The 13,331-nt window shown below is 41.5% G+C and overlaps 1 protein-coding gene across 2 annotated transcripts in view; it reads left to right on the forward strand.

The window, feature by feature from the left end:
* LOC134205456 (ras-GEF domain-containing family member 1B-like) overlaps positions 1-13,331 on the forward strand; it is a 217,105-nt gene that overhangs the window by 105,987 nt on the left and 97,787 nt on the right. The gene's annotated exons all lie outside the window — the stretch shown is intronic.

The following is a 13,331-nucleotide window of genomic DNA, read 5'->3' on the forward strand; positions in this document are numbered from 1 at the left end:
ACGTTCGATGTTAATAGGCTCACCCCCCGACTGCTGTCTGGCGCGTTTGGGGCGCGCCGCAGTCCAGTCCTCGTTGACACTCGAGGCGACCTCAATCACTTCTTGCGTCTCCTCCGTACCGCTTTGGAAGGAGAAGGCTTCGGTCTACGAGCCTACCTCGACCTTCTCACTTCCCACCTCCCTCCTAATGAGCGTGCCTTGTTCTCGCTTTGCAGCTTGAACAGACTGTCGAAGTATCAGCAGTTTCTGTTGCAGATCCTTGCTGATATTATATCGAACGCTCGTAAACTCGATGATGTCATCGAGTTGCTCGGCGACTAACCGGATCCCGGGTAGTTAACCGCCGAGCATGTCGATGGGCACCACTCTGGCTATCTTCCCTCACCGCTGGAGGAGTCCTAACGCCGTGCTCGTTAGTGACTGCCTCCTCACCATTCTCCTCCATAGTGGAGGATACCTCAATAGACCCCTTTTTGCGAAAGGATCTCCCGTTGCGCTAAAAGCGCCCCTACCGCCAACTCTTGGAGAATTAAACATATCTTATGGATCCCTCTTGTAGCTGCCATCGAATCCTACAGAAGCAGTCGCCTTTATGATCTCATGGTTGTCTATGCATGCAAGCATGCAGGGAGGCCATGCGTGGGTTGACACTTCAGAGTGACACCTGGAGTGTTCAGAGCCAGATCGGCGTTAGTCAGGTAGTATCATCTGAGCCTACTTCTACCTAGTCACCGACTAGGTGGCTGGATTGGAAAACGTACCGCAAGGCCCGCCACGGTTTTATGGGACGGAAGGCAGCCTGATCATTAGCCCACCCGCCGTTTCGAGTCGGTGTCATCCGGCTTTACTAAGGAAAGTGAAATGGCTCGACTGTCGGCCCTCGCTTACACAGTATAACGATATCCAGAACACACAGCCATATACACGCCTGTCAGTACCGTAATTGAGACCTTACTGACGTTAGCCTCAATGCGCTACCGCGCTCCCTCGTTTGTAGCTCATTTAGTCGCCGGGTCACGACAACCAGTGTTGACCTACCATCGTTTCCAGTAGGTACAGCGCGGAGGCAAACTACACTGCCCACCATATCGGTAATGTGTCGGTACCCGTCTGTATGGCTTCTTGAACGAGGTTTCCGAGCTTACCCCTCTGTAGTCACACCTATCGAAGATCAACGTGCTTACTCATAATCGGTAGGAGTTCGGTGTGCTAAGGCGATATAACGATACCCGTCTACCGCGTAGGTTAATCCATGGCAGTGCGGTGATTCCCGAGCAGGAGAAATTGGCTCAATTATACCTAATTCTGTTATTGATACTATACTCTGTTATGAGCTAGCCCTGCATAAGAGGTAAAATACCAAAAAATAATACCAAAAATTTATATGCAGAATACTTAAGCCATAACATACTCAGTTATTAAATTGAATTTCAATACCAAATGCATAACCAATTATTATTCGTTTGGTATTGAAATACCTAAGTATGTTATGCCTCAAGTATTCTGCATATAAATTTTTGGTATTATTTTTTGGTATTTTACCTCTTATGCAAGGCTAGTTCATACCAATTTCTGTTATCGAGGTCGTCGCTCCTGCTCGGGTTCCAACCCATAAACAAGCAGATGTACAAGAATCTGGAGCTGCAAAATAGTTTTCTATCGATCGCCTCTCAATCAACCCAAGCAAACCTGAAAATGTACGGATAGTAAGGTACCCCGGGGCAAGTGGGACCTAAAAAAACGCTAGTTCAGAAAAAATGTTAACGCATTCTTAGAAAACAGGGTATTTCAGGACATTAACCACGGATACATCACCATATGCTTCCGTTGATGAAGTGTGGACTTGTTGTAAGCCATTTATTCAGTTACAAAAAATATTGGTGGTGACATAAATAAATTTACCTGTGGGACCCACTTACCCCTTCAAACGGGGCAAGTGGGACCTATTCTGCTTTATACTGTCGAACGAAACTAATTTGAAGAATGTAGATATAATGTTTATGCAATTTATGAGTTATAGTATTTCATATCATGGATGGAGGTTTATTGCTTGTCAGACTTTTGATTTTGCAAAAAAAGGGATAACAATGTTAGCAGATATAAAAACAAGACAACACCCGGTTCACTGTTTAACTGACTGTTGCCTGGCTTCTATTAGCTTACTTTCTTAACAAATGTGTTAGATGGAAAGTATAAACAAATCTTTGTTCACTTTTCGAATGAATGTTTCTCTGTTTGAAACACAAATTAGTACATAAATTAGAACTTCAAAAGGAACGTTTTTATTCAGGCGATGCGCAGTGTTTTAAATATGTAATAGAACGAAATGGCCAATTTATGTCTTAAGCACTTTATTTAAGTAAAAATCTGTGAATCTGATGCGAAGCTCAAAAATAACAAAACACCAGACAAAACCTGTAGATCTGTTGTAGAATAAATAGATTATTTGTACTGTAAACGGAAAATTTCGTATAGTCATTGCGTTTTCCTAATTTTCAGAAAGTACACATACACATTTGGTAAATCAACTGTACACTACTTCTTAACAACGGAATCAACGATATCAACTGCATTTGATTCAAATCCATATGATATATGAGTGTCGTAATTATGTTTCACTAGACAACAATCTAAAAATAGGTTAAATGGCTGTATCGAAAATGTTGTTCAAATATGTCCCACTTGCCCCATGTATGTTTAAACTCAAGGGCAAATGTAAATTGCCGATTTTGGCTTTAATCAAAACTTTTAAATCGTTTTCGATGCCACACAATTATTTAATTGCTCAAAATATTCACTTTCCACATCAATGATGAATTTATAAATGACTATTTTGTTGTAAATCCATTGAATTAAAATAAAAGTAGTAGATTTTGCCGGTAGTTCAAAGTCATGATTGAACAATACCATTAGTATGGTGCCGTAAATGTTTTTGATTCCAAATATTTTTGTGTCAGGTGAATTCGTCGATAGTTCTGCTTCATCTTTCTAGAACATTGTTATAATTAAAAACGTTCACCGATTAATCGGCAGCCATAGTACCCACTTACCCCGTATTTTCACTTGCCCCGGGGTACCTTATGGGACGCAGAACTAGAATAATTCAAAGAACCGTACCATGGTTTGATTCTGATATCGAAATTTGGAATCCATCTCAAGAAATGTGGTTTTCACAGCAGTTTAGATTTTTGAAAGCCCTCAAAAACAAACGTCAGGTATGGGAAAATTCAAGTTGAACCATAAGCGAGCGTGAGTTTATGAAAGAGTTCTGGAATGGAGTGAGTATTCAATCCGCCTTTCACGCTTGTACATTGATAGCAGCTGGGAGCGCACTATGGGATTTAGGCGGACATTAATCGGAAAATCGACTTTCACCGATATTTTTTTCACTATTTTTTTTCGAAAGTAGATACACAAGATAAGAAAACCATACAATTTCAGGTCCCTATGAGTCTGAGATATTAGTTATCAAAGTTGAGAAAAGGTAAAAACGCGGTTTTTCTCTTCAATATCTTGCTTCACTTCGTATCAGTTTTCGAAAGGTATTTCTTATATTAAACCAAGGTTTACATATAGCATTTATAGATAAGGCACAGACAAACAGACGTAAAACTGATGAAATTCCCATCGCCCAAGCTCTGGTAGGTCGTATTGAATTTCGGATTACTTGTTTCACACATAGAAGCGAGCGCATCGTTTACCTTCAGGTTTGACATTTCACACTAGCGCCGTCTGTTGACATTGTCGTACTAAACAACATCTTGTACAACATGCACGCGAGATGGTGATAAAGTAACAGGGCGATGATTTTTTCAGGAATTTGTTCTAGCTGTTACGTCTGTTTGTCTGTGGATAAGGTTCATAGGTAAAATTCAGCCACTTTTTCCCCCGCATTTACCCACGAAAATATTTAGTCATGGATCATATTTGGGATGTGTACTTTCAGATTCTCACGGAAAATCTTGCGCAAACTTGCGCCATTTTGAGAAAACGCGATTTGAGAAAAACGCGTTTGCCCCAAACAAAACTTGTCTGTTTTTTCTTAGTGATGATGCACAGCAACACAAATTTCAATGGGTTAAAAGACTATTATTCTTCCATTTACTTCCACTAATCACTTTTTATGTATCCACAGATACGTATTTCGTTTCCTACTTGGAATCTTCTTCAGTGTTTGTTATCGACACTGAAGAAGCTTCCAAGTAGGAAACGAAATACGTATCTGTGGATACATAAAAAGTGAATAGTGGAAGCAAATGGAAGAATAATAGTCTTTTAACCTTGTAGCATTTCCCCTAAGACGCTCTAAAATAAATAATCACAAATTTCAATATTGTACTATAACTAGTTTATTTGTGGACGCAGTAGCGCCCATGGCAAGTGTTTTTTTTTTTTCAAATAAAATTTTCAACGTCTGTTGTCTGTGATTTTTTCATCAAATGCTGTGTCTGGTTGTCTGAGGTTGTTACTGGTTTTGTTTTCTGCATCTGATAGTAAAAAAGAATTGAAGTGTCAAATATTTTATTTTTTGTGAGAATTTCCCCGCGTGCTGCGTCTGGTTGGCTAGTCACCGGACAGACAAACAGGGCTATTATATTTATGATAAACGTTCTTCCCTATTTGTTCTTTATATTTTGTGAATAAAAAATCAATGCGGTTGGGAAATGACCAAAGGAGAAGATTGCCAACAAAATAAGTACCGATGGACAGGTTCGGTCCGAAACAGTTAGCACATTAGGTGAAATCTACTAACCTAATAAATAAAAATATTGGCTTTATAAACTTAATGTTTCACAATTTTCCAGTTTTACTCATTTTCATGTGAGAAAATTTTCCAAAAATCCGTAGGAGATTGTTACATACAAATTAGCTGAAGATATGAAGAAAATCCATCCATCCATCCATACCGAGTTATGCGGATACGGAAACAAAACAATTTTAACCTTTCTCGTGAAAAAAATATCGCGTTTTATTGTCTCAGTACTGCACGTGTGAACGACCAGATGTTGATTGGTCCAGAATCGGGCGACTGTTAGGCCAAAACAAGATTGCAGCATTTTTCTGATTTTTCGTTTTAAATAAAAAAAAATGTAGATACTTTCGTAAAGTTAATGTTGAATAAATTGAGAATCGATTGAGCACCTTTACTTCTGACAGGAAAGGTCGATTGATTTTGACAGACATACAGAATCATCGTCTTTGACCAGAGCTCGCACCACAGACTGAACACTTAACATCTCCCGAGCAGGAGCGACGACCTCGGTAACAGAAATTGGCCTTGTATAAGAGGTAAAATACCATAAAAAAATTATAGCAAAAATTAATATGCAAAATACATTAAGCATAACATGTGTAGCTTTTCAATTACTTACTTACTTACTTATGGATCCTGTACACCTCCGGTGGTGCAAAGGGCCGACTTGAAAGATCTCCATCCTGAGCGATGCCCGGCTATCGCTTTAACCTGTTGCCAGGTTAGATTTCGGTCGACTTCTTTTATTTCTTTATTGAGGCTTCGCCGCCATGAGCCTCTGGGTCTGCCTCTGCTGCGATGTCCCGCTGGGTTCCAGTCTAATGCTTGCTTACAGATTTCGTTTCCGCCCCTACGTAGAGTGTGGCCGACCCAGCCCCACTTCCGATCCCGAATTTCTGTTGTTATCGGCCTCTGGTGACAACGACGATGGAGCTCGTTGTTTGAGATCCAGTTGTGAGGCCACCAGGCCTGAATTATATACCGCAGGCATCTGTTAATGAACACCTGCAGCCGTTGAGTGTTCTCCACTGATACACACCATGTTTCGCTAGCGTATAACAGCACAGATTTCACGTTAGAGTTGAAAATTCGTATTTTGGTGCGTTCACTTATCTGCCTGTTTTTCCAGATATTTCTTAAACTCGCAAAGGCAGCCCTTGCTTTCTTGATCCGTGCGCCTATGTCGATCTTGGTACCGCCGTCTGACGCCATTTGGCTACCAAGATATTGGAAGCTTTCAACATTCTCCACTGGTTGCCCGGCTACTGTGAAACTGGAAGGAGTCACCGTGTTTACATCCAACGATTTGGTTTTGTTGACGTTGATGACTAAACCTGCCGAGGAGGAGCGATCGGCAAGGTCGTTGAGCTTACTCTGCATATCAGAGCGCCGTTGCGCGAGGAGTGCAACGTCATCCGCCAATTCGAAGTCGTTTAGGTGCTCCATGGTTATAGGCTGCCATAACCATGGAGCTTTTCAATACCAACGAATAATAATTTGTGATGCGTTTGGAATTGTAATAACAGAGTATGTTATGCATGAAGTATTGTGCACATTAATTTTTTTTCTGTATTATTTTTGGTATTTCACCTCTTATGCAAGGGTAGTTCATAACAGAGTATGGCATAAACAACAGAATGAGGTAGGGTAAACTGGGGTAATATGCACCCCCGGGGCAAAACGAATTTTTGAATTTTTAGTAAATACTTTCGAAAAACTGCCGAAAATGTACTCAAAAATACCAAAGGGTCGTTTTGCTCCGGGGGTGCATATTACCCCAGTTTCCCCTATTATTGAGTTAATTTCTCCTGCTCGTGCTAGCATGAGACAACGATTTACGAAAAGTTATCTCCTTACCGGGGTGGGAATCGAACCCTCACTCCACAGCACATGCGTCTAAACGATTGACGTCACTAACCACAAGGCCACGAAGCCCACGATTTTAATATATAAGATTTGTAACGGCCTTATTAAAATCGGACAAAAAACGTAACACGTGATACCGTTACTGGTACGAGGAACCTCGAGGAACCGTCGACAGGTCCTAGAAGAGGAACAGTGCTAAGCCCCAGACTACTGGTCTATAGCCAACGATTGTCAATGCAAGGCCTCTTTTAGTCCTCGAGTCCCAGGGTCGATGGAGGTAATGGGGAGGTTTTCGGACTTGCTTAAAATCGGAAGCTTGTGGGCTAGTTTACAAACAGTTTACTCACGGTGGTGACAATGTCAGACTGCCTACAAGGCCATGGCGATGTGGGTCTCGGCTCGATGGATTAGCCGACGGGTGGCTTGGATTGACGGTTCGGTCAACTGATGGCCGGACAGCACGTGCTGGCGGATGACGATATTCGCAAGATTGGCTTGGTTTTCTGGTTCTGACGCCGGCATGGCTGACGGTTGACGTTGTCCTCAATTTGTTGTCGAATGCGCAAGATGGGTCGACGGATGGTGGAACTCGCCGGAATGTCGATGGTTCAGCCGCCGAATAATGGATTACTTTGTACTCGGTAGTTATGGCCGACGATGTGTCGGCGTAGGTCCAAAAAGGGGTTGACGGATGGCGGAACCTGCCGAATTGTCGACGGATGGTTTGGCCGACGGATGGCGTGACTCGTCGGGATGGCCGACGAATGGAGCGATGCGGAACTCGCAGGTTTGCCGATGAATGGTTTGGCCAATGGATGACGTGGCCGGTTGGAGGGTTTACGGATGACGTTGTCCTTACACGACTTGTGGACGGATGTCCAAAATAGGTCGACGGATGACGGAACTCTTCGAATTGACGATGGAGGGTTCGGCTGAACTCGCCCAATTTACTCTAAAGCAACCGGTTTCGGAAAGAGTGCAGGCTCTCCAGCCAACAAAACTTTTAACAAATTACTATTCGGAGGGAAAATTTTATCGAACTATTCACTTTGACTGTCGAAAAACCAAGAGACGACGGCTTCGCATTGTTCGCCTCCCGGCACCTCCTTTCGGCCATCGTCCACATTTCCATCCGTTCCGTATGCTATAGCGGTAGCATGCCAGCTACCAATGGAATCCTTCATGCTGCTACCAACACCAAGCAAAGTTGCGCCCACCAGAGCGAACAGTGTTCTGAACCAACCCTATTCACTTTGGTAGTTGACAAGCATTTGAAAATCGCAGTCAAAATTATTCTCACTCAGATATTTGTTTATTTGTAACGCTTGACGGTTACACGCATTATAGATTGAAGAATCAATAGCATCAGCCTTGTCAGATTCAGCACAAGCTGATTCGACTGGGGTGACGGGAGGTGTCCAGATGATATGCGAATGTATCTGTTGAAGGTGGGAGACAAAACCAGGTTCTGTTTAGCAAGGCAGGTTAGCTCCAGACCTTAGAGTAGCCTTCTATTGTTAATAGCCTGACCTATACGATATTTGTCCAGGTTATATTCATTTGAAGTCAACACTATTTAGAAAGATACTTCAACGTAATCCACCACCAGGAAACTTCACCGCCACTTGTTTTGTAAGCGTTAATGAACTCTTACTCTCGTCTCTAGTAACTATTTAAGCCGCGCTTCAGCATGGGAACTGCAGTACCAATTGTCGGAGTTACTTCACTTATTGTGGAAAACGGAACAAAACACAGAAATGATAATAGGATGCAAGTGAGATGAAGTAACCAGCTGCTCAACCAGTTGTATACGATGACTACGACGAGATGGAGGAAAAAGCTATTAAATGCCCCTGCCCTGCTGGTGGTGCATCACGACTTTTCGGCCTCTTCACGGGCACAACGAGATGTTATGTAGATTGGAACAATGAGGAAAGGAAAGTGAATTCTTTGTGCATGGTGAGCGAGCTTGGCTAATGTTGTTGTTGCTCATAAAAACATGAGCATCGAAATGGATCGCAATTTCCACGCAGGCAGGCAGACGCAGATGTGGTAATTCAATTTTAAATGAAAACATGACAGATGGGGGGACGTAATTTCGGCGTTTTTTTTTTCTTGTTCGTTTTGATGGCGCCGTTTAGGCAATTTAGTTTGCTACCGGCGAAAATAGTTTTATAATAGAGTAGCATGTGGTAATTTTCGCAAGATGATCGGTCAATTAGGTAACAGCTGATTTTTTTTTCTTGGTATAACTTTTCCGGTCAAATCTGGATATGCCTGTCTCTTATTTTTACATAATTTTGAATTCTTCGCTGAAACTTGTTAAAGCAGAACAGAGGCCTTTCCATTCGATTCGGTCCATGTAGTCTATAACTAAAAATCACATTATGAAAATGTCGATATAATCGGAACGTAATATAATATTTCAGGCTTAAGTTTTATTGGAATCAGCTTATTTACTAAAAATGCAGTTTATTTAGGATTAAGCAGGTCTTTGCATCTCACTTTCTCGAACCCCTTGATACAGGTACCAGACGTTCATAGTGGCCATGCGTTTTGTGTTTCAAATGATTGGTTGAAATAATAAACAATCAACGCCAGACTCAAAATAAATAAACAGAGGAAGTCACCGGTTATCCGAAGCGATAACAACGATTCTCGGGTCGTTGGCTGATGGTGATGGGTGGTATCGAATTTTATTTATATAATCCAATGGGAAAAGGTTTAACCTTAACGGCGGATGTGTTTTTTTTTAGAACGACAAACTTCCATACACATGACGCAAGTGTAGAGCATACTTTGAAAGTAAACACATCTGGTTTGACCTGATGACTAAGTGCTCCAGAACACCTTCCGCCCGACGTGTTACCCAAGGCCTTATCGGTTTACCACGTCGTGTAGGAAATGCAAACATTTGTCGCTTGTTGGTATACCTCGATAACAGAGTTTCACGCCCCGGCTTAGAAGTGATTCATCACTGTTAAGTTATTTCACTGTTGTTGTCGCGGGAAATTGATTGAAATGGGTGTTTTTGTTTTGCATAGAGATAGCTACATCAAGTCAAACTGGGTTTCTGCTAAAAAAAGCACAGAGTATTGTTTTTAAAAATGATTCTAAGCGTATATGATGACAGCAAATATAATAAGAAAGTCGAACTTTACACCGAAACATGTGAGTTTTTCTTCTGAATCTTCTACTAAGTCCTATTTACTATAGGCTAGTAGTCAACTATAATATAGTCAGAATTTTCATAATCAACTTTTTCATGAACAAGTTTCTTCGTAATGACGAAGCTGAAGCTCCTTAATTCCTCCACATAATGAGACATTCGTATGAAGTTTGCTGTTGTAAGCAACCCAGAATCCTAAATTCATAAATTCCATTCCGAATTGGTTAACCCATAGCAAGCCGATTATTCACCCCGCAAACCCCGTAGATCGGTATTTGGTATCCAATTGATGCACTACTGGTCCACAACTGAGGCTTTGGTTCACGCAGAAAAGATTACCTCGTGGTGGCACGACGGCGGCGGCGGCGGCCAACAGCACCGATGTCGACGGCACTGGCACTAAGCGTCGATGTAAATAAACAAACCTCCAGCGCGCGCGCGAGAGTGATTATTTATTTGCTCCTCGTTTTCGAACTTCATCTCAGCCGTGTCGTAATAATCGTTAACCTTATATCAACGGCAATTTATTACGTAAACACTTTCCGTGTGGCTGGCGGAGTTTAAGTCTTGTTCCAAACCAAAACACGCACTCCAAAACCCCAAGCCCGCCGTTGAGTACCATCGTAGTTAAGTTGATTCTGTTGGTTGGATGCATTCGTAGATGTGTAGGCAACGAACGACATATACAGCGTCGCCGTCGCTATCGGTGACTTTGCGAAGTCGACAGACCCCAACCTCAGTTCAATACACCACCAACGAGTTACCTTAACAATATTCGAATTCGCGTCGTTAGTAGGCAAGTGGAAAATGAATAATAGGAAGACGTAAATTTATGCGTACTGCGGTTGCGTAACATCGCAACATCAGCGTGCAACATCAGTTCATCACTGACTGGTGGGTTGTTGGCTGATTGGAATATCGGAGCGCGTCTCGAATCGTATCGCTTTGGCGGTATTTTGCATTGGTTACACATTATGTGGGACGAAATAAGCAAACGATACCAATCTAGCATGTGGCGGCTGGTGATGGATGCTGAAACCGATGATCAACAGGAAATGTGCAACGATAACATTCTCGATTGGGACTAAACATATTACTTTTTTTTTGCAAATGCAAATATATAACAGTTGAAAAATATGATGAACGATTCTTCAATTAATTGACGAGGATAAATATTTTATCTCGTTTTAGTCAAGCCATTCTCAACTGTGAGCTATTTAAACACGATATAATGTGGGACGGCCTATTAAAGTTTCTGTTTAAATCAATTAGATTCAAAGCGTGTTGTCTTCAAGCTTTCAAATAATAAACTATAATATTATGGTTAGGTTTCTATTTCATTGCTTTATTGAATCTCCAATCCATAATCAAATGGTCGCGCCCTGCCCTTGGACACCACTCACAAGACTTTGGGCAATGATATGCTGGATCGATTACTTTTGAAACATTGACCCAACCCCTCAAGTGTTATACGAAGTCTGGCATTCATGATGGCCTTCTCAATTTGGAAAATTCCTGTCTAGAGATGTGCACCAAAGCGAAAAAAAAAACGTTGCTATTTTGCTCGGCGTTACGCCGACAGAAATTTTAGTCATTTATTTTCCACGAGACATTTGGGTGGGTTTTTGCGGAATATCGCCAAGAATATTAACTACGGGAAAGTTTAAATTCACCTGGAAATTATTCTAGATTTGAAAATGTCTTTTTTATATTTTATTCCTCAACAATTCTTCTATATTTTTCAACATTTTTTTTCTGGTAGGCTCCATGGTAGTTTTCCTTAATTTTCATACGCTTTTTTCCTGATTTTCCAAAAGAATTTCTTTTGGGTTTCCTTTGAGAAATTCTTTTAATTTTCCACGGGAAATCCTTCTGAATCTTTATAAGTATTTTGCATTTCCACTAAAAATTATTTCCGTGTAAATTCAGTGATCCACGCGAGTTGTGCTGTTGTTTCTATACCAGTCGAGCAATGTGAAATCCTCCTCAGTATAGTCTTGCTTATTTTCAAACTTTATTAGAGTGATTTTTAAGTTATATACAAAGTTCATCACTTGCTCGGCAGCCACGTATGGCTAAGGAAGGAATTCCCCCTTACAATTCTTTTATAATATCTGGCAGATGGGCCAGATATAATGAAGGGATTATCTCCTCTCTTTACCTTGTTACGGATAAACGTTTTTATGAATAATTCTTTATTTCTATCTTTCGCCTTATACCGAAAAAACGTATTAATTTAAATATGACATTACATCCTCCTTTCGCCTTGTACCGGACAGACTCTTCCATTTAATAAAGGCATAACCCTTTCCTTTGCCTTATACCGGGCAGATTCGTTCTTTTAAAAAAATGTTATATCAAGTCCTTTCGCCTTATACCGGGAATAAACATCCATTTTAAGAATTTGTTACTCTTCACTTCGCCTTATACCGGGCAGACGCGTTCTTTTAAAGAAGGCATTATCAACTACTTTCGCTTTCTACCGGGCAGATGCATCCATTTAGAGAAGGCCTAACCGCTCCCTTCGCCTTATAACAGGCAGACGCGTTCTTTTAAAGAAGGCATTATCAACTCCTTTCGCTTTCTACCGGGCAGATGCATCCATTTAGAGAAGGCGTTACCGCTCCCTTCGCCTTATGCCGAGAGGATGAATTCTTTCAAAGATGGCATTATTAACTCCTTCCGCCATATACCGGGCAGATGCATTCATTTAAAGAAGGCGTTACTCCTTTCTTCGCGTTATACCGGGCAGACGTGTTTTTTAAAGAAGGAATTATCAACTCCTTTCGCCTTATACAGGGCAGAAGCATCCATTTGAGGAAGGCGTTACTCCTCCCTGTGCCTCATACCGGGCAGGCGCGTTCTTTTAAAGAAGGCATTATCAACTCCTTTCGATTTATGCCGGGCAGATGCATCCTTTCAAAGAAGATGTTAAATCACAATCCAAAAGAATTTATCCCACCTTGCATGTAATTAAGCTGAAATCCATAATGATTTCAATGATAATTATTCTAACTGAATTCCTCTTCCCTTCGCCTTATACCGAGCAGACGCGTTCTTTTAAATAAGGCATTATCAACTCCTTTCGCTTTCTACTGGGCAGATGCATCCAACGCATGCAACGATTTTAATTCGGCCGCACAAAGCAGAACTAACTACCTGCACACCAAGCAGGAACACGATCAAACGCATATCAATTGATTTATTTCTCGACCGCACAAAGCACAACGAAACCAGATCGTTCGAAATGTCTATGAACTGAACGAGGAAGGGTCGGTCAAAAGCCATTTGGTCGAATGCCACTATGCCGAACAAACCATTAGGCCGAAGCCCATCCGGTCGAAAGTCATTTAGCCGAATAGGTCATTTGGCCGAATAGCTCATTTGGCCGAAAAGGTCATTTGGCCGAAAAGGTCATTTGGCCGAATAGGACATTTGGCCGAACAGGACAGATCTGTCACTATATACTCACTTCTCACTTCTCATTTTTCACAGTGAGAAGTTAGAAATGAGGAGTGAAAAGTGAGACATCCAATTCTCACT

The sequence above is a fragment of the Armigeres subalbatus genome, chromosome 1, assembly GCF_024139115.2.
Source record: "Armigeres subalbatus isolate Guangzhou_Male chromosome 1, GZ_Asu_2, whole genome shotgun sequence".
Taxonomy (NCBI): Eukaryota; Metazoa; Arthropoda; class Insecta; order Diptera; family Culicidae; genus Armigeres; species Armigeres subalbatus.